This window comes from Gorilla gorilla, chromosome 7 (genome assembly GCF_029281585.2).
Source record: "Gorilla gorilla gorilla isolate KB3781 chromosome 7, NHGRI_mGorGor1-v2.1_pri, whole genome shotgun sequence".
NCBI lineage: Eukaryota > Metazoa > Chordata > Mammalia > Primates > Hominidae > Gorilla > Gorilla gorilla.
In genome coordinates this window covers 73,296,914-73,324,611 of record NC_073231.2, presented here as the reverse complement: position 1 = coordinate 73,324,611, position 27,698 = coordinate 73,296,914, and the positions used below count along the sequence as shown (strand labels likewise).

Genomic DNA, 27,698 nt, shown 5'->3' with positions numbered 1-27,698 from the left:
GTAGGGTGTTCATTTGCATGATTTATTTATGTTTTCACCCCAGTGAAGGGGAAGTGGTATGGGGCTACAGGTGACTTTTGTAATGTTCTCCATTCATAAGACAGGGCCACCCCAGTGAGTCTTTTGAGTTGTAACCAACTCTATTTCAGTGACAGTACTTTTGTAAAGTTACTGTTTGGAAACTTATGTTGTTATCTTGTATGTGTATTGCACAGACCAAGAATCTGATTGAAATAACATGGCAACAATATTGCCACCAAGAACATGCATTTTAACCACAGCACCCTTCTATTGCATAGTGCACATGTCCAGGAATTGAGCTGGCTTTTACTAAATGAATATTTTGTTCATTTGTATCCAGGTCACTTGGGACTGTGGGCACATTGGGAATTTCACCTCAGTCTTTGTCTCCTTGTCCTCTGAGATGGCACAAGTATCATCTAAAAGGATGTATAAAACAGGTATATGAGAGCTGCTTTACCCCCTCCCACCCAAAAAAAAAAGATATAATTAACATAGTATACAATTCTTCATTTTAAAATGTATAGTTAAGTGGTTTTTTATATACTCACAGAGTTGTACAACCATGAGAATGTTTTCATTACCCCGAATAGAAACCCTGTACCCATTAGCTATTACTTTTCATTCCAGCTTATCTATGTTTTTATTTTTGTCACATGTCCTTTTGGTATCATATCTAAGGAGCCATTGCCTGGTCCGAGGTTTCAAATATTTGCTCCGATTTTTTCTTTCAAGACTTTCATAGTTTTAGCTCTTACTTTTAGATCTGTAATCTATTTTGAGTTAATTTTTGTGTATGATGTAAAAAGGGGTTCAAAATCATTCTTTTGCCTGAGAATATCCAGTTCTAGCACCATTTTTGAAAATATAACTTTCTTCTTCTTCAATTTTCTTGGCACTCTTGTTGAAAATCAATTCACTGTAAGTTCAAGGATCAATTCTTTCCCATTGATTTATATTTCTGTCCTTATGCCACTATTGACTTTAGGTCTGTGTACCGTCCTGTCAAGTATTTTTTGATACTATCGTAAATGAAATTTTTGTTTTTAATTTCATTATCATATTGTCTGATCATATAGAAATACAATTTAAATTTAAAATAAATACAATTAATTTTTGTATATTGATCTTGTATCATATAAACTTGTTAAACTCATTTATTACTCATAACAGTTTTTTTAAGATTCTTTATTATATACAAGATTACGTCATCTGCTAATAGGGAGTTTTACTTCTTGCTTTTCCATCAGGATGCCTTTATTTATTCCCCCCTTGCCTCATTTCCCTGACTGGAACCTCTAGTACAATGTCGAATAGAAGTGTCAGAGCAGACATCTTTGTCCTTTTGTGGATCTTAGGGGGAAAGTGTTCAGGGAAAGCATTCAACATTAAGTCTGATGTTAGTTGTAGGGCTTTTGTGGATGCTGTTTGTCAGTTTGAGGAAGTTGTCTTGTATTTCTGAAGTTCTTGAGTGTTTTCATCATGAACATGTATTAAATTTAGTAAAATGCTTTTTCTGTGTCTATTTAGATGATTATGTCACTTTTGTTCTTTAGTGAGATGATTCTGTTACATTAATTGAGTTTCAAGTGGTAAAGCAACCTATGATTCGTGGTATAAATCTCATTTAGTTGTGGTATATAATCCCTTTTATGTGTTGCTGGATTTGGTTTGCTCACATTTTGTGAGAGTTTTTGCATATATATTCATAAGAGATATGGGTCTGTAATTTTCTTGTGATGTCTTTTATTTTGGTGTGAGAGTAATACTATTGACCTCATAGAATGAATTCCCTACCTTTTTTTTTTTTTTTTGAGTTTGTAAAAGATTGTTATGAATTTCTCTTTAAACATTTGGTAGCATTCACCCCTGAAACTATCTGGGCCTAAGTTTGTTTGTTTGTTTGTCAGAAGTTTTAAGTTACTGACTTAATTTCTTTATTTGTAATAGATTTATTCAGATTTTTAATTTCTACCTGTCAGTTTTGGGAGTTTGTGCCTTTCTAGAAGTTTGTCCATTTTACTTCCATTTTCTAATTTGTTGGCTTACGGTTGCTCAGTTTATTTCCTTTTAGCGTGCTATAGAATCCCTTTGCTTTCTGTAAGCTTGGTAGTGCTTCCTCTCTTTCGATTCTGATTTTCACAATTTGAGCCTTCTCTCATTTTTTCTTGGTCACCCTAGCTAATAGTTTGTTGATTTTGTTGGTCTTTTCAAGTGACCATCTTTTGGTTTCATTGGTTTCCTTTATTGTTTTCTATTCTCTATTTCATGTATTTCTGCTTAATCTTTGTTATTTTCTTCCTGTGCGTGCTTTGGGTTTTGTTTTTTCTTATTTTTCTGGTTTCTTAAGATGAAAGTTTTTGTTGATTTGAGGTCTGTCTTTTTTAATACAGGCATTCACAAATATAAATACTCTTCTAAGCACTGCTTTAGCTTGATGTCATAAGTTGTGCTTTGTTGTATTTTCCTTTTCATTAATCTCAAAGTATTTTCTAATGTCCCTGTGATTGCTTCATTGGCCTATTGGTTATTTAGGGGTGTGTCATCTAAGTTCCACATCTTTGTGAATTGTCAAATAAGATACCTTGCATGACTTCCATCATTTTGAATTTACTGAGCATATGGTCTGTTTGGGAGACTGTCTATGTGCACTTAAAAGGAATAAGCTTTTTACAACTTTTCATTTAGCATAACCATAGCTTTTAATTTTGCTTGATTTTTTTTGGTAAGGCTTGGTGGAATTATTAGTTCTACAAGGGTAAAGGGTTTAGTTTAAATTGACATTGCATGTAAATATAGTGTTTTAGAGGGCTTGGAGTATCTGTCTACAGTCCATCTGGTTTTTCGACAGCTGTTGTCAGGCATCATTCTAAAGACAGGCTAGCAAGGAAACTGCCTAAGGCAGAGTCTTCATGTGGAGAGCCTGTTCATTATGTTAGTTTAACAAAGGGAATTGTGGCAGTTACATACAGTGCTTCGTTGCTGAAAGAAGGCATGCATTTGCACAGCAGAGTTATTTAGAGGTACCCAAAGAGGAGCGGGTAAGCAAGGTGAGCACTGCTTTCTTTTCTGAATTGACTATGACATCAATACAAACATAATGTCAAGAATTAACTGTAACTTTCAATGTTGAAACAAAGAAAAAGACCGATGTGTGTTTTCTTATAAGACTGGAGGACAGATGATGCCTCTGTCTCTCTTTCTCTCCCTTGTTTTGGCAGTGATAGGCCAAAGGGAAGCACATTGTTGGCCAGTTGATCTAAAAGTTCCTTTGCATCATTCTGGTAATGAGCAACAAAGGCACTTATTGGCAAACGTTCCATCTTGAATAACTGAGGTCAGCAGTTTCTTTATCAAAGCAACCCAGGTTAAATATGCTCTTTTATGATCTAACACACTGTAATAATCAAATCACCATTTTTAAAAGCAACCCAGAACATTATTGAAAAATAGCTTGTTTTAAAATAAAGCAGTAATACAAAACAATGCTTAAGTTATGGGTTACAATGAATGCTTTCAGTGTTTATGACCTTCCCAGATAGTCTCTAGGAAGACTGTCTATATTCTGACTATAAAAATCGGACCAGGACGAAGTTTTTTTGACTGTTACTGCTGGTATATTCTAGATACTCTGTGCTATTTTCTGGGCTTTTCCTTTGCTGCCTAAGGGAGAGAATATCACATCTATCAGGTCAAGACTTGTACATTTGCCACACCAACTTAGACCTAACATGTTTGCATTTATGTTCAACCAGTCCATAGTGTATGATATACTCCATTGTCTTTGCTATAAAAGAAAGGCATAATGTTAAGAATATCTTTTATATCTATATTGAGTAATTGCCGTGCCCTTACCTAGCTGGTTCATTTTGATCCCAGATTCAGTGTTTCTTCATTTAGCTTTTTGATGACATACTGAATAAACAGTGTCGCAATATGTACCTATTTTGCTCATTTAAGAAAATATTTGTAATCACTACCACGAGGGTTTTTCATTACCATCTAGAAGCGAAGACCTCTGTTTTCCTTCAGTTAACTTTCAGTATCAGAAATTCTAACTGTTTAGCAAAAGAAACCATAAAAACCATTTATGTGGATCAGTGAGCCTTTACTGCTGTCTGCCCAGGAGGAACTCAATAAATGCCTCTTGACTGATGGAAAATTGCTTTGGTAATACTAAGCAGAGAAAATATGAAGAGTACGTAACACATTGCTTCATGCATGATTCTTGGCTGTACTGCACTGACATGTAACTAAGGACAGAAGTTCATGCAAAGTCTATGACTGTCAGACTTTTAGAATATAGACTGGTATCATCCAAATGATGGATGTATGTTTGCACCAGTGTTGGCTCAGACAGTTTCTTAGAGCTTTGGGGTTTCCTCTAAAATATAGTTCCACCCCAGGCTCTCTCCTGTCAAGCAGACTTGAATCCCTGGAATGGCTCTAGAACCACTTTGGCTTCATTAAAACATTTGAACTACTTGTGGGCAATTGAGCACCATGACTTTCAGAAATAGAGACCATCAAATGATACGGCAGCATTTCTTTCTTTCTTTTTTTTTTTTACCCTTGATTTTTGTTGTTTTATTTTGTTTACTAGACTCATTTAGCCATCTGTGGAAAATTTTTCCAGGAACACAGCCATAATTTTTTTTATTATACTTTAAGTTTTAGGGTACATGTGCACAACGTGCAGGTTAGTTACATATGTATACATGTGCCATGTCGGTGTGCTACACCCATTAACTCGTCATTTAACATTAGGTATATCTCCTAATGCTATCCCTCCACCCTGCCCCCACCCCACCCACAACAGGCCCTGGTGTGTGATGTTCCCCTTCCTGTGTCCATGTGTTCTCATTGTTCAATTCTCACCTATGAGTGAGAACATGCAGTGTTTGGTTTTTTGTCCTTGCGATAGTTTGCTGAGATTGATGGTTTCCAGCTTCATCCACGTCCCTACAAAGGACATGAACTCATCCTTTTTTATGGCTGCATAGTATTCCATGGTGTATATGTGCCACATTTTCTTAATCCAGTCTATCATTGTTGGATATTTGGGTTGGTTCCAAGTCTTTGCTGTTGTGAATAGTGCCACAGTAAACATACATATGCATGTGTCTTTATAGCAGCATGATTTATAATCCTTTGGATATATACCGAGTAATGGGCTGGCTGGGTCAAATGGTATTTCTAGTTCTAGATCCCTGAGGAATCGCCACACTGACTTCCACAATGGTTGAACTAGTTTACAGTCCCACCAACAGTGTAAAAGTGTTCCTATTTCTCTACATCCTCTCCAGCACCTGTTGTTTCCTGACTTTTTAATTATCACCATTCTAACTGGTGTAAGATGGTATCTCATTGTGGTTTTGATTTGCATTTCTCTAATGGCCAGTGGTGAAGAGCATTTTTTCATGTGTCTTTTGGCTGCATAAATGTCTTCTTTTGAGAAGTGTCTGTTCATATCCTTCACCCACTTGTTGATGGGGTTGTTTGTTTTTTTCTTGTAAATTTGTTGGAGTTCATTGTAGATTCTGGATATTAGCCCTTTGTCAGATGGGTAGATTGCAAAAATGTTCTCCCATTCTTAGGTTGCCTGTTCACTCTGATGGTAGTTTCTTTTGCCGTGCAGAAGCTCTTTAGTTTAATTGGATCCCATTTGTCAATTTTGGCTTTTGTTGCCATTGCTTTTGGTGGTTTAGACGTGAAGTCCTTGGCCATGCCTATGGCCTGAATGATACTGCCTAGGTTTTCTTCTAGGATTTTTATGGTTTTAGGTCTAACATTTAAGTCTTTGATCCATCTTGAATTAATTTTTATATAAGGTGTAAGGAAAGGATCCAGTTTCAGCTTTCTACATATGGCTAGCCAGTTTTCCCAGCACCATTTATTAAATAGGGAATCCTTTCCCCATTGCTTGTTTTTCTCAGGTTTGTCAAAGATCTGATGGTTGTAGATATGCGGCATTATTTCTGAGGGCTCTGTTCTGTTCCATTGGTCTATATCTCTGTTTTGGTACCAGTACCATGCTGTTTTGGTTACTGTGGCCTTGTAGTATAGTTTGAAGTCAGGTAGTGTGATGCCTCCAGCTTTGTTCTTTTGGCTTAGGATTGATTTGGCGATCCGGACTCTTTTTTGGTTCCATATGAACTTTAAAGTAGTTTTTTCCAATTCTGTGAAGAAAGTCATTGGTAACTTGATGGGGATGGCATTGAATCTATAAATTACCTTGGGCAGTATGGCCATTTTCATGATATTGATTGTTCCTATCCATGAGCATGGAATGTTCTTCCGTTTGTTTGTATCCTCTTTCATTTCATTGAGCAGTGGTTTGTAGTTCTCCTTGAAGAGGTCCTTCACATCCCTTGTAAGTTGGATTCCCAGGTATTTTATTCTCTTTGAAGCAGTTGTGAATGGGAGTTCACTCATGATTTGGCTCTCTGTTTCTCTGTTATTGGTGTATAAGAATGCTTGTGATTTTTGCACATTGATTTTGTATCCTGAGACTTTGCTGAAGTTGCCTATCAGCTTAAGGAGATTTTGGGCTGAGATGATGGGGTTTTCTAGAAATACAATCATGTCATCTGCAAACAGGGACAATTTGACTTCCTCTTTTCCTAACTGAATACCCTTTATTTCTTTCTCCTGCCTGATTGCCCTGGCCAGAACTTCCAACACCATGTTGAATAGGAGTGGTGAGAGAGGGCATCCCTGTCTTGTGCGAGTTTTCAAAGGGAATGCTTCCAGTTTTTGCCCATTCAGTATGATATTGGCTGTGGGTTTGTCATAGATAGCTCTTATTATTTTGAGATACGTCCGATATATACCTAATTTATTGAGAGTTTTTAGCATGAAGGGTTGTTGAATTTTGTCAAAGGCCTTTTCTGCCTCTATTCAGATAATCATATGGTTTTTGTCATTGGTTCTGTTTATATGCTGGATTATGTTTATTGATTTGCGTATGTTGAACCAGCCTTGCATCCCAGGGATGAAACCCACTTGATCATGGTGGATAAGTTTTTTGATGTGCTGCTGGATTCGGTTTGCCAGTATTTTATTGAGGATTCTGTCAATGTTCATCAAGGATATTGGTCTAAAATTGTCTTTTTGTTGCGTCTCTGCCAGGCTTTGATATCAGGATGATGCTGGCCTCATAAAATGAGTTAGGGACGATTCCCTCTTTTTCTGTTGATTGGAATAATTTCAGAAGGAATGGTACCAGCTCCTCCTTGTACCTCTGATAGAATTCGGCTGTGAGTCCATCTGGTCCGGGGCTTTTTTGGTTGGTAAGCTATTAATTATTGCCTCAATTTCAGAGCCTGTTATTGGTCTATTCAGAGATTCAACTTCTTCCTGGTTTAGTCTTGGGAGAGTGTATGTGTGCAGGAATTTATCCATTTCTTCTAGATTTTCTAGTTGATTTGCATAGAGGTGTTTATATTATTCTCTCATGGTAGTTTGTGTTTCTGTGGGATCGGTGGTGATACCTCCTTTATCATTTTTTATTGCGTCTATTTGATTCTTCTCTCTTTTCTTTATTAGTCTTGCTAGCAGTCTATCAATTTTGTTGATCTTTTCAAAAAACCAGCTACTGGATTCATTGATTTTTTGAAGGGTTTTTCGTGTCTCTATTTCCTTCAGTTCTGCTCTGATATTAGTTATTTCTTGCCTTCTGCTAGCTTTTGAATGTGTTTGCTCTTGTTTCTCTAGTTCTTTTAATTGTGATGTTAGGGTGTTAATTTTAGATCTTTCCTGCTTTCTCTTATGGGCATTTAGTGCTATAAATTTCCCCCTACACACTGCTTTGAATGTGTCCCAGAGATTCTGGTATGTTGTGTCTTTGTTCTCATTGGTTTCAAAGAACATCTTTATTTCTGCCTTCATTTCGTTATGTACCCAGTAGTCATTCAGGAGCAGGTTGTTCAGTTTCCATGTAGTTGAGCGGTTTTGAGTGAGTTTCTTAATCCTGAGTTCTAGTTTGATTGCACTGTGGTCTGAGAGAGAGTTTGTTATAATTTCTCTTCTTTTACATTTGCTGAGGAGTGCTTTACTTCCAACTATGCGGTCAATTTTGGTATAGGTGTGTTGTGGTGCTGAAAAGAATGTATATTCTGTTGATTTTGGGTGGAGAGTTCTGTAGATGCCTGTTAGTTCTGCTTGGTGCAGAACTGAGTTCAATTCCTGAATATCCTTGTTAACTTTCTGTCTCGTTGATCTGTCTAATGTTGACAGTGGGGTGTTAAAGTCTCCCATTATTACTGTGTGGGAGTCTAAGTCTCTCTGTAGGTCTCTAAGGACTTGCTTTATGAATCTGGGTGCTCCTGGATTGTGTGCATATATATTTAGGATAGTTAGCTCTTCTTGTTGAATGATCCCTTTACCATTATGTAATGGCCTTCTTTGTCTCTTTTGATCTTTGTTGGTTTAAAGTCTGTTTTATCAGACACTAGGATTGCAACCCCTGCCTTTTTTTGTTTTCCATTTGCTTGGTAGATCTTCCTCCATCCCTTTATTTTGAGCCTATATGTGTCTACGCACCTGAGATGGGTTTCCTGAATACAGCACACTGATGGGTCTGGACTCTATCCAATTTGCCAGTCTGTGTCTTTTAATTGGCACATTTAGCCCATTCACATTTAAGGTTAATATTGTTATGTGTGAATTTGATCCTGTCTTTATGATGTTAGGTGGTTATTTTGCTCATTAGTTAATGCGTTTTCTTCCTACCATCTATAGTCTTTACAATTTGGCATGTTTTTGCAGTGGCTGGTACTGGTTGTTCCTTTCCATGTTTAGTGCTTCCTTCAGGAGCTCTTTTAGGGCAGGCCTGGTGGTGACAAAATCTCTCAGCATTTGTTGGTCTGTGAAGGATTTTATTTCTCCTTCACTCATGAAGCTTAGTTTGGCTGGATATGAAATTCTGGGTTGAAAATTCTTTTCTTTAAGAATGTTGAATATTGGCCCCCCACTCTCTTCTGGCTTGTAGAGTTTCTGCCAAGAGACCAGCTGTTAGTCTGATGGGCTTCCCTTTGTGGGTAACCTCACCTTTCTCTCTGGGTGCTGTTAACATTTTTTCCTCCATTTCAGCCTTGGTGAATCTGACAATTATGTGTCTTGGAGTTGCTCTTCTCGAGGAGTATCTTTGTGGCGTTCTCTGTATTTCCTGAATTTGAATGTTGGCCTGCCTTGCTAGATTGGGGAAGTTCTCCTGGATAACATCCTGCAGAGTGTTTTCCAGCTTGGTTCCATTCTCCTCGTCACTTTCAGGTACACCAATCAGACATAGATTTGGTCTTTTCACATAGTCCGATATTTCTTGGAGGCTTTGTTCATTTCTTTTTATTCTTTTTTCTCTAAACTTCTCTTCTCACTTCATTTCATTCATTTGATCTTCTGTCACTAATACCCTTTCTTCTAGTTGATCGAATCGGCTACTGAGGCTTGTGCACTTGTCACGTAGTTCTCGTGCCTTGGTTTTCAGCTCCATGAGGTCCTTTAAGGACTTCTCTGCATTGGTTATTCTAGTTAGCCATTCGTCTAATCTTTTTTCAAGGTTTTTAACTTCTTTGCCATGGGTTCAAACTTCCTCCTTTAGCTCGGAATAGTTTGATCATCTGAAGCCTTCTTCTCTCAACTCGTGAAAGTCATTCTCCGTCCAGCTTTGTTCCATTGCTGGTGAGGAGCTGTGTTCCTTTGGAGGAGGAGAGGCACTCTGATTTTTAGAGTTTCCAGTTTTTCTGCTCTGTTTTTTCCCCATCTTTGTGGTTTTATCTACCTTTGGTCTTTGACGATGGTGACGTACAGATGGGGTTTTGGTGTGGATGTCCTTGCTGTTTGTTAGTTTTCCTTCTAACAGTCAGGACCCTCAGCTGCAGGTCTGTTGGAGTTTGCTGGAGGTCCACTCCAGACCCTGTTTGCCTGGGTATCGGCAGCAGAGGCTGCAGAACGGCTGATATTGGTGAACAGCAAATGTTGCTGCCTGATCGTTTCTCTGGAAGTTTTGTCTCAGCGGAGTACCTGGCTGTGTGAGGTGTCAGTCTGCCCCTACTGAAGGGTGCCTCCCAGTTAGGCTACTCAGGGGTCAGAGACCCACTTGAGGCAGTCTGTCCATTCTCAGATCTCCATCTGAGTGCTGGGAGAACCATTACTCCCTTCAAGGCTGTCAGACAGGGACATTTCAGTCTGCAAAGGATTCTGCTGTCTTTTGTTTGGCTATGTCCTGCCCCCAGAGGTGGAGGCTACAGAGGCAGGCAGGCAGGCCTCCTTGAGCTGAGGTGGGCTCCACCCAGTTCGAGCTTCCCCGCCACTTTGTTTACCTACCCAAACCTCAGCAATGGCGGGCGCCTCTCCCCAAGCCTCGCTGCCGCCTTGCAGCTTGATCTCAGACTGCTGTGCTAGCAATGAGCAGGGCTCTGTGGGCATAGGACCCTCCAAGCCAGGTGCAGGATATAATCTCCTGGTGTGCCATATGCTATGACCGTTGGAAAAGCACAATATTAGGGTGGGAGTGACCCAATTTTCAGGTGCCATCTGTCACTCCTTTCTTTGACTAGGAAAGGGAATTCCCTGACCCCTTGCGCTTCCCGGGTGAGGCAGTGCCTCGCCCTGCTTCGGCTCATGCTCGGTCCGCTGCACCCACTTTCCGACACTCCCCATTGCGATACCTCAGTTGGAAATGCAGAAATCCCCGGTCTTCTGCGTCAGTCACGCTGGGAGCTGTAGACTGGAGCTGTTCCTATTCGGTACAGCAGCATTTCAACTGCACTGATCTGTGGTCATCTAGTGACAACGCTAGCAGTGCCACCCGGGCTTCCCCACTAAGGATATTAGTGTTCACTCTCTCTGAACCGTTACCTTTTGTGAATTTTTTTCCGTCACTTCTCAACCATAAGTATACTTAGCCTATATCTTGGGCATAATTTCAGTGTATGTAATTCTATTATTTTTGAGTATTGCCCTCCTGGCACATTGAATGTATCTTCTGACTCATCATTTTCTGAATCTTAAACTATAAAATGGAAAATTATGCCTTCTGTAGATGTTTCTATACTTTCTCAAATCATTTCTGCATATATAGTACCTCCTTTGTTTCTTGCAATGCTACAAGAGTTGAGAGCTCAGTTGCAGATGACAGAATCCAGGCCAGGCTTTCTAAGCAGAACATGTTTGGCTGCTTCCTACCCACTTGGAAGTAACACAGGGAGGAGGGCAGCTACTAGACAGTTCAGCACAAATGCTGCTATTTCAGCTGCATGTTTGTGTGTTCTGTGTCAACATAAACCCCCCTTACATTTCCAAACAACAGCAGCAACAATTTATTTACACCATCATACAGCTCTCCCGTATAGAAATAATGAGGGTCTCACTCTACCTAGAGGGCAGTCCCAAAATCTCGTTTGTTTCTGCAGTTGATTCCACCAGTGCAGGTTGTCAGGGTGATCGTTCTTTCTTTCTCTAATTTAGGCAGTGTTCTGTCTTAGAATTCTGGGATCCTGTAACCTATAGAATGAATTGCAAGGCTAATATCACCAATAGACCCTATCTAAAACTGGGGAAATGGAGAAAGGAAATTAGTTAACATGCATAAATATATACTTGCCACACCGAGAGAGGAAGAAGTATGCATAATTATTAGACTTCTCATTTCTACAAGTGGTTACTACCCATTTCATGGTCTACATGCCCTAAAGTATCCAAATGTATTACTTAGTGGGTTTACGGACATATGCAGTGTTACTGGCAGACAGTGAAGACAAAACCAAACCTGAGTAGGCTTATATTCTAGTGAGGATAAAATGGTATCCTGTCATGATAGAAGGGATTGAGTGTAATTAACCGGTTATTATGTAGCAGGCGGTCCCTCCAAATTGATTGTTGTTCCTAGCAAGTTGACACTCCACTGTGTTGGGAAATAGCTGAGCTCTGTGCAGGGAGGCTGCCCATGTTGTACTTTTACCACTGTGGTCACTTTGCTAATGAGCCCACTAAACAACCTCTGGGCTACTGTGGAGATAGTGAGACAAGCATTCATAGGGTGATTTATCATGTCCACCTGGTTTTTGAGAGCCTTCTCTCCAGTAAGCATTCAGATGGACACCGTATCTGTCTTACTCCTGGTTCAAGAAATCCACCCGTATGCCTCTTCCCAGCCACCTGCTGCCAGCTCCTCAGTCTTCTTCCTCCTTTGTCTGTGCTGGTCAATGTAAGTTCTGATTCTTTGTGAGTAGAGGCTTGTACTGCAAGCTGTCTTTCAGTTGGGTCAGATAGTCCATGATATGTGCCCATAAAGCGTCTTCCCAATGGTTTAGCTCAGTAGTTGCTGCTGCCCATGAATCAGTGTGATTGATACCTCATGCCATCTCTTCTGGGCAGACTGGACCCAAGACATGCCATGGGAAGCTCTGCTCCTCTTTCAGGGCCTTCTGTGAAGGAAGCTGCAAAGCTGTAACAGCCGATTTCAGCTGCTCATATCGTGTTGCTCCATCTGGATACGAGCTCCTCAGACAGCTGGTCATGCAGACTTTCCCATGAGCCCTGGTGGGGGGCTGAGGGAAGGATGGCAGGATGCAAGAGTAGGCACATCAGTAATATAAGCTTCTTCTTGACGGAACTTAATTTTGGATGCTATTCACACCTAAATATGCTATACATATATGACTTTTACTTGAGGACACAGTATCCTGGACATGTCCTTCTCTGTAGCCCCAATACCCAGTTCATGTGGGTCCCATGGCCATGTTTTCACAGTTAACTAACGTGAAATGTCAGCTGTTTGTTCTCCACTAGGAGCCAGTATTAAGCCAATCTGTGTGTATCAAAAGGAAAATAGTTACTTGCTATATAGAGTATTGTGTGACCCGAAAACCTTGGGACTTTCCACTCTTCTGTTTTGACTTCGAGTATCCCAGTTCATTGGCCACAGGAGCAAGGGCAGAGTTGCTTGCCTTCCATCCTAGCCCATATGGAGGGCTTTTTCTTGGCCCACTCAATACTGGATTGAGTAATTATGGGTTACTCAGTAAATAGATCAAGGTAGTACTCAAAAGGCTACCCTGGGAGCAGACTGGAGGAATGTGTTCTCTGCCCTCCTGCAAATACTTGCCTTAACAAGCTATTCTCAGGTATTGTTACTTCTCACTAACAAATCCTATCAGCATGATGCCATCATGTCTTGTGGGCTGGTAAGATGATTGACGTTCCTATAGACTGAGTTATGGCACAGAACCAGAATTGACATAGTGCTCAGGCAAGATGGTGAAAGCAAGTAGCTTTCTGTTTTCCTGCTATTGGGATAGGAAAACACGTACATGCAAACACATACCACTTTTGTCATATCAGTAGCTGCACACCAGTTAAGGGAATGCATTGACTTGATATACTGAGTTTGATTAACTGGAGTTTCTCCTTGATAAAGTTTGGTATAATCCACTGTCATTCTCAAAGACCTGTGTGTCTTCTGCACAGGGCTGCACACACAAAAAGAGATGTGATAGGAGTCACCACCCTGAACCTTTCAAATCTCTGATAGTGGCATTAATTTTTGCAGTTCCTCTAAAAGATGCCGTGTTGCTTTCGGTTGCTCTTGTGGCAGGGAAGAGAAGTTCAGAAGCTTTTCTTGAGACCCTCGAATTCTAACAATGCTCACTGCATAGGTCAAGACACAACTGTGGAAATTCTCCCTGTGTGTAAGTGTAGATCCCATCTGTAAACCCAGGTTCTGGCAGGTAATAATACCACAGTCTCCATTTGTGTCTGACCCCCACGCAGCTTCCACCCCACCATCAGGACACAGAGGTGTTGAGTCCTCCGGGAGAATGTCCAATAAGTGCAATAAGTGTGTTGAGTCCTCCGGGAGAATGTCCAATAAGTGCAATAAGTGCTGAGAAGTCTGGTTGTTTCTTTTTCTCCTCAGAAGTAGCTGCACATCCTTTGGGAATGGGTAGAAGAAAGACTTGTTACATGATTATATATTATGGAAGTGTCCTTCCATATATAAATATATATATAAATATATATATAAATATATATATAAATATATATAAATATATATATAAATATATATATAAATATATATATAAATATATATATAAATATATATATAAATATATATATAAATATATATATAAATATATATATAAATATATATATAAATATATATATAAATATATATAAATATATATATAAATATATATAAAAATATATATATATAAATATATATAAAAATATATATATATAAATATGTATATATATATATAATGGAAGTGTTCTTCCTTAAAGGACCAACCACTCCTTCAGTGAGAGGCTGTTGGACGAGAGAAGAGTGGCTATTGAGGCTGTCATGCTGGATCCCTCTAGGCCTCTGTCACCTGCCTACAGATCAGATTAGAGTGTCTGAGGCTTTCCCACTACTCTGGCCCTACAGACCCTCTCATTAACTGTCCACTCCCAAATACCTGGCTAGCTTACACACACTTTGGCCCTTCGGCTTGTTATGTTAGCCAGATCCTCTTGCCTCTGGACACTTAGCTCTGCTACCTTAGCCGTTCCTGTTCTTGTAGAAATCCGGAAGCCCTTGAGGCAGCATCTGCAATGCTGGCCGGAATTCCTGTCTGTAGCCTCTTGGGAGTGTAGTTACGAGGTGGGTAAGCAGGAGACATGGTAGATCCCCCTAAGTCTATATTTCTACATCTGTATTTTATCAAGACATTCCTGGCATCTAGCTATTCTAGTTTCTATTACAGGGGGCTGTTAAACTATGCAGAAGGTAGAAGTTTTAAGGTACTTGGTTTTAGGGCCCAGGAGAGTGCCACTTATAGACTGGCATTTTGGCAACTGTGATGAACTCCCAGTTTTATACCTTGGATATCTTTCTCTAGTAACATATTACAACATCTAACAGACAAAAAAGCAAGTCACATAACTTTTCAGCCTACTTTCACATTTATTTTCTTACTTCCTCTTTAGATAACTGTATGGTATTCATAAAACTAGATTCTTACAGATGAGGAAAGAAATTCAGAAAAGGTAATTAACTTTTCTGGGGCAGAACTAGGTCTACAACGTATATCTCTTGACTTCTTGTCCTCTTTTGTTATAACACAAATACCGTGGTGGCACGTGGATGTGTGCATGCGTATAATATGATGCACTCACACATACGTGACACACACACCACACATCACATACCACTTATGCACATACCACACACATGCACACACACACACGACACACACTTAACACACATCTGTACACCACACACACTCCCTATCCAGAAACTACAATTTGTGTCATGTCAAATGTTGATGCTCCTAAAAACAGCATGTATTACTAAGAAACTCAAATACAGCAATTTCTTTTGTTTGGATGAAGGTAAAATCTGCATTTCGATTTCAGCTATAATCATTACTTGCAATGTGGGGGCTTTTTTTCCTAAAAATTCTCACCTCAGAAGTTGCCCAAAACCCAACTCATGAAGGAATCTTCAGTCTCATTATTAATCAAAAAAAGTTAAATTAAAATATCTTGGCAAAATGTCTGTGTCAACTCTATGTGTAATTATGTGTGCACACACAAATGCTGACAGAGTTACAGTGCGGAGGCTGAAATGTGTAATTGTCTTACTGAGTACAGTTCTTTTGGAAATTAGCATAGCAATATGTAGCAAATGTCAAAAGAAATTGCATACTTAACCTAGATGTCCATGCCTGCAAGTTTATTCCAAGGAAATTGTTTAGCATAAAAAAATTATGTGCATAAAGCATTTTTTTTGCAATAGAACTCTTCTCTCCCTCCCAAAAATTATTTTACAGTTTTAGAGTTTCATAAAGTATGAAAGATCATAATATATTAAATAGAATGGGGAAATATTCAGTAGAGTATTTGCAAAAAAAAAACAAAATGTTGTGTATAATGTAGTTGCGCAAACAGTTAACAAATATACTTGTTGAATTGTTGATAGAGTCTAGGAAGTTACAAGTGAAAAATTGTATAAGAATTATGTGTATGTTTGGAATTTTTTGCAATAATTACAATCTTCAGTTTCTATGTCTATATAATATTTCTTTTTAGTGAAAATACATCCACTACTTGTTTTTGGTTGTTTTTATTTTTTTCATTAAAGTCCATTGATCATCACAAAAACCCAGGAAATACAACTAAGGAGAAAACACACGTTCAACCAAGACCTAAGAACCCAGAGCTGTGGAGGAGATGTCACACTGGACTACTGGTGTGCACAAGGGGGCAGGAGGGATGATCCCCATGGGGCATGGCCACTGGCTGTGGGAAACACAGGAGAGAGGCCAGGCAGCTGCCTGGGCAGTTAGGTTCACCACTGCATGATGGCAGCATTGAGCAGGTTGGCTTCCTTCAGGGTCCAGCTCTCGTCAGCCAGCTCTTTGTTTGGGAAAGTAGTCATGAGGATAAACCTGGTGGCAGCCATGGCTGGCCGGGCATCCACGATGAAGAGTTGGATGTTGCTGATCCTGTGGCTGTGGTTAAATTTCTGCACCAGCATCCCACTGTCTGCAAGCCGAATTTGGATGTTTGTGGTAGTCTCTGATTCGACGATTAAGATGGAAGAGCTGGCTTTGGCTTCATTTTCTGCCAGTTGGACTGGAGAGATGGTACTCAACACCTAGGGGGCAGTGCTGCTCGGTGTCTGACCCTCGCCAGTGAAGGCTTTGAAGGCTTATTTGGACTTCATAAAGTCCTCGTCCTGATGGTCCTCCATATCCAAGTTTGCCTGTCCACTGTGAGCTAGCCTCCACAGCTCTGCTGGCACCTCCCTTCCATGGATAGACTCCAGAAACTGGGCATCGGATGGGTCTCAGTAGCTTCTGAGTTCTCCATTATCCAGGCTGAATCCACTCTTGCAGAGTTTCAGTACTACATGAACATCTTGGCTGGAATGATGTCTCTTTTCTCCTGCCACATAAGCAGACTCTTCCTCTGGTGCTGCCCCAAGTCCATAGCCATCTCCGGCAAATGGTCTTGGTGTACTGGTCTCTCCAGGTCTGTTGGTCACTCGCTTCACAGCTACAGCTCCATGCTCTTTGGCACCTTTAAAGAGATCATCCACCAGCTCATTGGAACTTTTCTTTCTGGGAGGGCCAACAATCTGCTGTCCACTTCTCTCTGAGGCCCCAGCATAAAACCTCTGGCCTTCCTCCTCTTCCTCATCCTCATCTTGGTCATGAGTGAGATCTCTAAAGGATGTCACTCTATTATCACTAGGGGCTGTGCCTCTGGACACTGAACTGGGGGTTGCCTGTGAAATGGTTATGATGTCTTCTTCCCCTCTGTCCTCATAAAAAGCTCGCTAGCGCAATCTGCAAGTCCCAGGTAGCCGACTCGAGGAAGAAGCAGGCCCGGTCCTGCTCGGTGCCCATCACCACCACGAACTCTCTCAGCGTCTCCTGTTGCTCCGCTGCCGTCTTCATCCCATGCGCCTCCCCACATCCACTACTTTCTTATCGTTTCTAAAGCATCCTTGAATGGGACTTTTGTCTTTCTCCTGAGAGGGAGCTTAGCGACTGGGTTGTTGAGGATGGTTTAATAGAGGGGGATGTGCTAGCTGAAACCCAAACTCTTGTGTTGTTCATCTCACCCTGTCTACACACTGTTGCCTATGGTGATTGGTCCGCTGAGGATTGTTGTTAATCAGTTTTTACTTGTTTTTCTCCTCCCCCAAGTCCAAAAGTGTTTTGAAGATAAACAGTAAATATGGCTTATAAAGCCAGCTCTGTTCCCCCTCTCTCTGTTTTGGGAGGAAGACATTGTGCATTTTTAGAGCATAACATGAAGGAGGTTTTAGTATAATATGATTTAGTGCAGGCCTCAGCTGCTATCTCTCCCAGTGGTTTTGCTGGAGGCTGGAGCTTCCCGACAGCCCTGACCACGGAGAGGTGGAATGTGGCGCTGACGTCACGGCCGCTCCTGGGAATGTTTTGCATTCCTCTTCCTGGCAGTGGTCAGGTGGCTTCCAGCAAGAATGAAGGACAGCAGCTTCCAAAGAAGAAAAAAAGAGAGGAGGAAAAGGACAGTTTATAATCAAAGTATTGCGGGGGAGGCACTTTTATTCTGAGCCAAAATTGAAATTAGAACCAGATGTCTTGCATTCCGATGCGGCACGAATGTTAAATAAATTTATTAATGACTGTAATAACTAAGCTATTTGGCTTTTTACTGAACTTAAGTCTCGAAACTCTGTAAGAATTATGGAAAAACGACTTCTTGTAGTTGACATTTTAACTATGAAAGCAGCTTTCTGACTGTAAAAGCAAGGACCCTGATGAAATAACCCTCTAGTTAATCTACAGGATGTTTTAAGGTCTGTTAATATTCTGAAAGGTCACTTCTGAAACATAAAATCTCTGTAATCTATTAACATAGTTTGTGCTGTTCAAACAAATTTAAGCCAATCATTGAGAGAGGTAAACTCTATTTTAGCATCTGCTGCAGAATGTCTTTTCTCAAAATATTTACACTTCCAATGTTATTTCTGTACATTACTGCTCAAACCAGATATTCAAAACAAAACAGATTCTTAACAAACAGGTTTTGCCCAAGTCTTACAACTCTGCAATAATATGTGTAATAGAAAAATAGACAGTAATTGAAAAGTTTGTGTTTTTCTTGTCTTCCAGCCACTAAAGTACCTCTGTTCAAAATCACTATACTGGTTTAGCTAATTACAATCTATACGTCTGTATTTTAAAATAAAATGTTATACTTTTTAAAAAAACAACTTGATGTCTTTCAGTAGATTTGGACTCATTTTGATATAACAGCAGTTACGTTAACAACAGTTCTCCAGTTTAGGTGAAATCTGTTTGAATACTTTCTGTTATACATTGAAATGGAAAGTTGGCTTCCTCTTGTAGGTCATGTTGCTGGTGAGGAATTTCCAGAAATGTGGAGAAGTGCTGACTCATAGTATACAGTGGACTGATCCAGCAACAGTAGGACTTGAGGGGGTTTTTTGAGCTATTGGCTGAGGCAAGCAAAATATGTGGCTGTAATGTTGTTTCATTTTATTTTTAGATATAAGGGTGAGGGAGGAGGAGAGACTATTGCTTGGCATGGGATCTATGTTAATAGCTTTAAAATGGCTACAAGTTCTAGGGTTAGAGGTGTGTCTAAATGTGTGTTTTCCTACAGTCTATTATTGGAATTTGGAAAACAGGTTGTTTTTGCTATAGTCACCCTACTGTTGTTCTCTCTGCCTCTTGCCCACAGGTGAACCATGTGCCTTCTTGGGCTGTGGTTGGTGACTCACCATGGGTTCTATAATGTGAAAGTCACATAGTACTTGCATTCAGGAGAGTGCTGCAGAAAAAGGTCCATGGCATTGCACCTTTTGTATCTGATCAAAAGTCCCTGAATCTAATAACAACAATTTAAGTATTAGCTGACAGGAGTACAGAGAAAAACTAGCATTTGTTGCCTTTAATATGCCTGCTTGTGTCCTGTATATTTTACATTCGTTAAATTGTCTGACTCTGAAGTTACTGATTGAGTTTTTTTTCATTCATTTGGTATAGAAATGACTGCTAGATTGGGTTTGGTACAGGGATTTCTAAAACAAAAACTCACCACCTAAACTCATCCCTGGTCTCATAAAGTTAATATATCCCAAATGCACTTATCTATCAATTCTACAAACATGCACTCACTGCTCTGTGTTGGTGCTGATGACATGGAGAAGAGGAAAATGTGCTCCTTGTTACCTGTTTGAGGGGAGGGAGGCGCTGGGAGCCCACTGCAGGGGATGTGTCTACAGAAATATGTATAGTGTTACTTTTCAGTTACTATGGTAGAAATCTAAGGAAACAGTGAGGCATAAAAGAGGGGTATACTCAAATCTGTGCTAAAGTCTGTGGAAGTGGTTTTTTGGATGTGATTCTGAGGCTGTCAGAGTTACTGATTGAAAGTAATTTGAATAGGCAATGTTAGGAGAGACATAAAAAATAGAAATCAGAATATGATGAGGGAGATAAGGGAAATATAAGTATTTAGGTGACTGATATTAAGATATCTGAAAAGGAAAAACAAATAAACAATATACTACAAATTATATTTGTATGTGCTTTGAGGCCAACACCCAAAACAGCACACATGGTTTCACAAGCACCTCTGACTGCTTTCAAAGGCTGTAAAAGGCTAAGCTTTTCAAAGACATTCTACCCTTATGTTTCTGAGGTTTATATTTTTCATCATTCCTGAGGAATTTGAATGGCTATTTGTTAATCATAAGGATTCACAAAATCATAGAAATTATTTTAAACACGATTTCCTGTTTTCTTTAAAGTTCAACAAAAGGAAGAGCATATGTCCTCCTTTTGAACAGAGGTCCCAGGGCAGGGTAGGGGATGGAAATGGGAGGCTGGGCCACACTGTGCTGTGGAGGCTTAACCTCCACATCTGACCCCCACTAGCCTTCAACTGATTCTAGTGTGCTTTCTGACAATAGCCCATTACTTAAATTTTCTATCTGCCAGTTTCTTCTGCTAAAAGATCTTCTGCTAAAGAAACCAGTGACCTATTTTGGTGCTTATGAGGAATTACTTACAGAATTAAGCTCATAGTTCAAAATATGAGGGATTGTTCTCTGCTTTTTTAAGTGTGTGTTCTCCAAACACTTAGCAAAGAAGAACCTTGTCAACATCTGCCTGATAATTCTGTCTGAGAATCTACTGAATACTGTTATGTGGTTGTCTTGAGCTTTGATGTCCTCTGGTATAGAAAAGACTGAAAGTGATGAAGGTGGGGTATAATTAAGGCCTGCCACTGTCCCCAAGGATCCTTGGGAAGTGTCCCAATCCCCTTGGGAGGCTAATCTACAAATCTTAGGACCAGAATAGTGACATATATGGCTCTATAATAACACTTACAGGACTTTATTGTATTTTGTCTCTCATTCCCAATACTGTATGAAATTCTAGGTCTAAATTGTCTGAACTGTTTTTCTATGCAGATCTCATAAGCGTATAGATATTTAATCCATTTGTTGACTGAATAAATGAAATTGCTCTTCCTTGAGGCAGAAATACATTTCCTCTGTAAGCTTTTGTGTGTATACACATACAGTACATGAAATGCCTTTTTTTCCTTTTTGAGACGGAGTCTCGCTCTGTCACCCAGGCTGGAGTGCAGTGGTGTGATCTTGGCTCGCTCACTGCAACCTCCACTCCCGGGTTCAAGTGATTCTCCTGCCTCAGCCTCCTGAGTAGCTGGGACTACAGGCGCTCACCACCACGCCAGCCTAATTTTTTGTATTTTTAGTAGATACAGGGTTTCACCGTATTAGCCAGCATGGTCTCAATCTCCTGACCTCGTGATCCGCCCGCCTCGGCCTCCCAAAGTGCTGGGATTACAGGCGTGAGCCACTGCGCCCGGCCAATGTCTGCTTTTTAAGAGACAAAGTCTGCCTTTGTTGCCCAAGCTAGTCTTGAATGTCTGGGCTCAAGTAGTTAGTTCTTTGGCTCGGCCTCCCAAAGTGCTGGCATTGCAGGCATGAACCATCATACCCAGCCTCATGAAATGCTTTTTAAAAAAATTGTGGTAAAATATGCATAACATAAAAATTACCATTTTAACCATTTTTAGATGTATTTTCAGTGGTATTAACTACAATCATAATGTGGTGCAACCAACACCGCTCTTCATTTCCAGAACTTTTTCATCATCCCCAGCATGAACTCTGGTGCCTACTAAACACTAACTCCTTCTCCCCACAAGTCCCTAGCAACCTCTATTCTACTTTCTGCCTGTTTGAAGTTACCTATTCTAGGTAACGCTTAAGTGGAATCATACAATATTTGTTATTTTGTGTCTGGCTTATTTTATTAGCATAATGTTTTCAAAGTTCACGTTATGTGTCAGAATTTCCTTCCTTTTTTAAGGCTGAATAATATTCAATTGTATGTATATGCCACATTTTTTTAATCCATTCATCTGTTCATCCTGTGAAATATTAGGTTTGTTTTCACTTCTTGACTACTGTGTGAATAATGCTTCTGTGAACATAAGTATACAAGTATCTGTTTAGTTTCTGCTCTCAATTTTTTTTCGGCTATAGATCTAGGAGTGGAATTGCTGGATTTTATGGTTTGACTTCTTAAGGAACTACCATATTGTTTTCCACAGAGGTTGCATCATTTTATATTCCTACCAGCAATGCATGGGAGTTTCAGTTTCTCCACATTCTCACCAACACTTGTTATTTTCTTTTTTTGATAATTGCCATTCTGATGGGTGTGAAGTGGTATTTAATTGTGGTTTTGATTTGCATTTCCCTAATGACTTGTCGCCCAGGCTGGAGTACAGTGGCACGATCTCGGCTCACTGCAACCTCTGCCTCCCAGGTTCAAGCAATTCTCCTGCCTCAGCCTCCCAAGTAGCTGGGATTACAGGAACCTGCCACCACGCCCAGCTAATTTTTTGCATTTTTAATAGTGACAGATTTTCCGCAAGTTGGCCAGGCTAGTCTTGAACTTCTGACCTCAAGTGATCAACCCGTCTTGGCCTCCCAAAGTTCTAGGATGACAGGTGTGAGCCACCGTGCCTGGCAGATACACCTTTAAATTCTGAAATACCCCCACTTAAAAAAATAATTATTACTATTACTTGCAAAATAAAAGTCTGCTACTAAGATACAGAGAGTTCCTCATCAATCCTTTATACTCTAATACCAACCCTCCCCGTGCCCACAGACACTGGGTGCTTGATATGAGGTGCATATCCATGGCCACAGATGTCCCTGAGGCTGCTGATCCCTGAGGGCTCAGAAAAGAGTGGGCTTCTCCCTCATTAGCTAGTCTGTCTACACAATATTCTGTTGATATATTTGTGTCAAATTCATTAGGTATCCAAAATGATTATGTTCATCTAACCTGATTGTAGTTTTCTCAGAAAAAAACATACTTTTAACCTAAAGCTATCAATAATATGTAGGCACTAAATAATTTGAAAAGAAATTTGTGAAATTATTCACAGTGAGAACATCTTGTAATCATGAAATCAATGAAAAATTTGCTAATTTTCGTGGTTTCATTATTCGTATTTAACTCTAATCCATCTGAAATTTATTTTGATGTATCATTTGAGGGTAGAGATTAATTTTAATTACTTTTCAAACAATTTTATCAGCACTACTTTCTGAATAATTTTCCCTCACTGATTTTAAATGCTTCTCCTATTGTATATTATATTCCTATACATCATAAGAGTTCTTGCCTCTGTATTCTATTTCATTGTGTTATAGCTTTTCTTTTTCATTCTAATCTCTTTCGTTAAGCTAATATACATTCTGTAGTTGGAGTTTTTACTTTAAATTCTAAGGTTGTTAATACTTTTAAAAAATATTTAAAGTAATTGTAGGCTATTCAGTGAGTATTCACAGATATTCTCCATGTGAAAGGGTGCACTGGTGGCAATTCATGGATACATTGGTCTGGCACAGCAGCCAGGCACTTTGTTAGTTCCACTTTCACCTCATGCTAGACATGCAGGCATCCTAAAAGTTCAGGTGTATTCTTGTGATGTGCTTATTATTATATTCAGGAACTTATTAATAGAAATTAAATTATAGAACCTGCTGCTCCATTTAATTAGCTACAACATTCTTGCAATGGTAACTATTTTGCCTTGGGCTTCACCTAATTATCTCTGTTAGAAGTGTACAAATGTTTACAGCATTTCCTTTTTGAATATTTGGAACAAATATTTTTATTTGATTTATGATGCTTTTCTCTTTATTTGACCAAGAAATGTTATGGTGGTCCCATTATGTGTCTAGACGCTGTGCTGAAGGCATTGGGAAGCAGGAGCACACTCACACCAGAGCCTCACATCTAGTGACAGCCACTCTCTAGAACTGGGGTGATAGGGCATGTTGTTATATCACTGAAGTGTTCTACTTTTTTTTTTTTTTTTTTTTTTTGAGACGGAGTCTTGCTCTGTCGCCCAGGCTGGAATGCAGTGGCGCAGTCTCGGCTCACTGCAAGCTCCGCCTCCCGAGTTCACGCCATTCTCCTGCCTCAGCCTCCCAAGTAGCTGGAACTACAGGCGCCTGCCACTACGCCCGGCTAATTTTTGTATTTTTAGTAAAGACAGGGTTTCACCGTGTTAGCCAGGATGGTCTCGGTCTACTGACCTTGTGATCCGCCCGCCTTGGCCTCCCAAAGTGCTGGGATTACAGGCGTGATCCACCGTGCCCGGCCTCAAGTCTTATGCTACTTTTAAAGTCTTACGTTAGCAAAATGAACAAATGTGAATAATTGGTGAAACCTTTGAAAGCCAAGCTCTAAGATTCCTGTAAAGAACTATAGGTTGGAAATAATTTAATAATGCCAAGTACATATGATCAAGAAAATGATAGAGTGGACAGTTCTCTGACCTGGCTATGTGTTTTGTTGTTGTTGTTGTTGTTGTTGTTGTTGTTGTTGTTGTTGTTGTTTTGGAGACAGAGTTTCGCTCTTGTTGCCCAGGCTGGAATGCAGTGGCGCGATCTCAGCTCACTGTAACCTCTGCCTCCTGGGTTCAAGCAATTCTCCTGCATCAGCCTCCTGAGTAGCTGGGATTACAGGCGCATGCCACCATGCCCAACTAATTTTTGTCTTTTTAGTAGAGGCGGGGTTTCATCATGTTAGCCAGGTTGGTCTTAAACTCCTGACCTCAGGTGACACACCTACCTCAGTCTCCCAAAATGCAGAGATTACAGAAGTGAGCCACTGTGCCTGGCCACTATGTGTTCTTTTAAGCCCCATAACAAAGTTTTTTAAAAGATGCTTTGGTCGAGCGCAGTGGCTCACGCCTGTAATCCGAACGCTTTTGGGAATCCAAAGTAAGGAGGGAAGATCACTTGAGACTGGGAGTTCAGAACTAGTCTGGGCAATATGGCGAGACCCTGTCTGTAGTAAAAAAAAATTTAAATTAGCCAGGCATGGTGGCACAGGCCTGCAGTCCCGACTACTTGGGAAGCTGAGGTGGCAGGATTGTTTTAGTCCAGGAGGTCAAGGCTGCACTGAGCTGTGATGGCACCACTGCACTCCAGCCTAAGTAACAGAGCAAGACCCTGCCTCAACAAACAAAAAAGATACTTTGATTATATGTGATAGCAAGTTTCCAAAAAAAATAAAAAGATTAATTTATAAATACATATGCTTGATTGGAGACATGATCTTTAAAAATTTTTAAACAAGGTATATGATCAAAGACAACCGAATTAGTCAATGAGCATAGAGTGTGACAGATTTTAAAATTCTACCTCTCGTCATTATATTAAGCCCTTATACCAATTGGTATAGCACAAATTCATCCTGAATCCTATGGGAGGAAAAGGGGTTAGCTACCAATAATCTTATAGCCTGAACTTGACTATAGATAATATAGTTGTATTTGAATATGGAGTATCTGTTATTTGATTCCCACTTAGTTATCTTTAGTTTTCCTGAAAACTTATAAACAGGAATTTTAGGGACACGCCTGTTGTAACACAGAGAGGCAAATATTTTATAAGCTCTGTATACATTCCTGCATTGATCAGCTGGCTCATTAAATGATCCCCCAGCTTGTTAATGATCAGTTGAACGTGTGTAAGCCCCATAGATGGCAGGGACCTGTTCCATTCATCTTTTTTCTTCCTTTTGAAACTGGTATATGTTGAGTGTCTGATATGAATTGAACAAAAGTTGAATTGTTTAATTTTATGCTTGTATCAAGCAAGCTCCCAGAAGTCTGGCTAAAGAGTAGTTTGTTCATTTAAAAATCTAGCCTTGAGAATCTTTGTACCATGAATATTTTTCTCTCTCAGCCCCAGAGCCAATTCCCACCCCTTTCAGTCTAATCTTTGGCAGCACAAGACCGTGTGCTGGAAGTGGCATGAAAATTCTTAACTTATTCCTTTCAAAAAAGAAGCTAACTGTATTTAATGCTTTGTATAGGCTATTTCTTTTCATCCTTAACACAAATGGAAGGGACGTATTACTGTAAATTTGCAGATGGGGAAACTGAAGTCATCAAGGTTAAATAACTTGCTGAATTCCCACCACCAGTGGATCACAAAGCTGTGTGACACTGGGCATGACTTCCCAAAAGAACCCCATCTTGCCATCCTATGATCTGTAGATGAAAGTAGGGTTTGCTGATGGCCCCGAGAAAATCTTAACAAACTGGATGAGGCTCAAAGACTTTTCCAGGGATATGGCTCCAGAACTGTGACCTTCCCTTTATGGGTCCAGCATGACCTCATCCTGCTGCTCCATATGGTGTCAATGTAAGTATAGACAGGGCCTTGCTCTGAAGAATAGTAAAAAGACTTCACTTCTTTAGAGGAAAATGCATGTGTACCATTTTGAGAATGAATGTTGGATCCAAGACGTCTGTCAATAGAGAGGCTCCGAAGAATGGGGTGATACGTCACAAAGATTGGATGGGATCCATGTATGCCTCTGAACCCTTCCTTGTTTCTAGGGGGCTATTCCAAGGGAAAGTTGAGGTCAACCTCATTCAGTTTTACCAGAGATTTAATTGGACATGCTTTGGCTAATCAACTAGTAATAACTATGTTTCACATTTCTTCCTTTCCTTACTGCTTTCTCCTTAAGAGCAAATAATTAATACCAGAAATTTCTGTCTTGGGTATTATGGGACGTGTGTGGCTATAAATGAAGAAATTACAGAACCTACATGGAAGATACCAGAAACAATACCCAGTCGTTTTGTTGTGATTTTTTTTTTTTCTTTTTTTTTTTTTTTGAGACCGAGTCTCACTCTGTCAGCACGATCTCGGCTCACTGTAACCTCCGCCTCCTGGGTCCCCATTCAAGCAATTCTCCTGCCTTAGCCTCCGGAGTAGCTGGGATTACAGGCACGCACCACCATGCCCAGCTAATTTTTGTGTTTTTAGTAGAGATGGGGTTTCACCATGTTGGCCAGGCTGGTCTTGAACTCCTGACCTCATGATCCGCCCACCTCAGCCTCCCAAACTGCTGGGATTACAGGCGTGAGCCACCGCACCTGGCCACTGTTTATTTTTTTTGTTTTCCTCTACTCAAGACAGCTTAGAAGAGAGATCCATTTTGCATTTGGAGTTCTTCCAGTTAGTTTTTAAATCTAATCAACAAGATTGGGGAGTGTTTTGTGTTAATGAAATATGTTCCTAGTTCTTAGAAATATATGAATGAGGCCAGGCATGATGGCTTATGCCTATAATCCCAGCACTTGGGGAGGCAGAGGCGGGTGGATCACTTGAGGTCAGGAGTTCGAGACCAGCCTGGCCAACATGGTGAAACCCCGTGTCTACTAAAAATACAAAAATTAGCCATGCATGGTGGCAGGTGCCTGTAATCCCAGCTACTGGGGAGGCTGAGGCAGGAGAATCGCTTGAACCTGAGAGACAGAGATTGCAGTGAGCCAAGATCGTGCCACTGTACTCCAGCCTGGCAGCCTGGGCGACAAGAGCGAGAGTCTGTCTCAAAAAAAAAAAAAAAAAGAAAAAAAGAAACATGAATGAGCAGGAGAAAAAGAACTGTGATACTGAAAGGGTCAGCCTCTCCTCCTGTGCTCCACTCTTCCCAATGGAGCATGTGCTTTGACTCTGGGGTTTCTGCAGCATCCGCAATAAATATGTAACTGTATTTTGTATTTACCCACATGTGTTTTCCCTC

The 27,698-nt window shown here is 40.1% G+C and overlaps 1 protein-coding gene and 1 pseudogene across 12 annotated transcripts in view; one reads left to right on the top strand and one right to left on the bottom strand.

The window, feature by feature from the left end:
• The window catches only part of SPIDR (scaffold protein involved in DNA repair), a 476,432-nt gene that overhangs the window by 236,539 nt on the left and 212,195 nt on the right, over positions 1 to 27,698 (top strand). The gene's annotated exons all lie outside the window — the stretch shown is intronic.
• On the bottom strand, positions 16,220 to 17,841 carry LOC129524305 (NSFL1 cofactor p47-like; annotated as a pseudogene).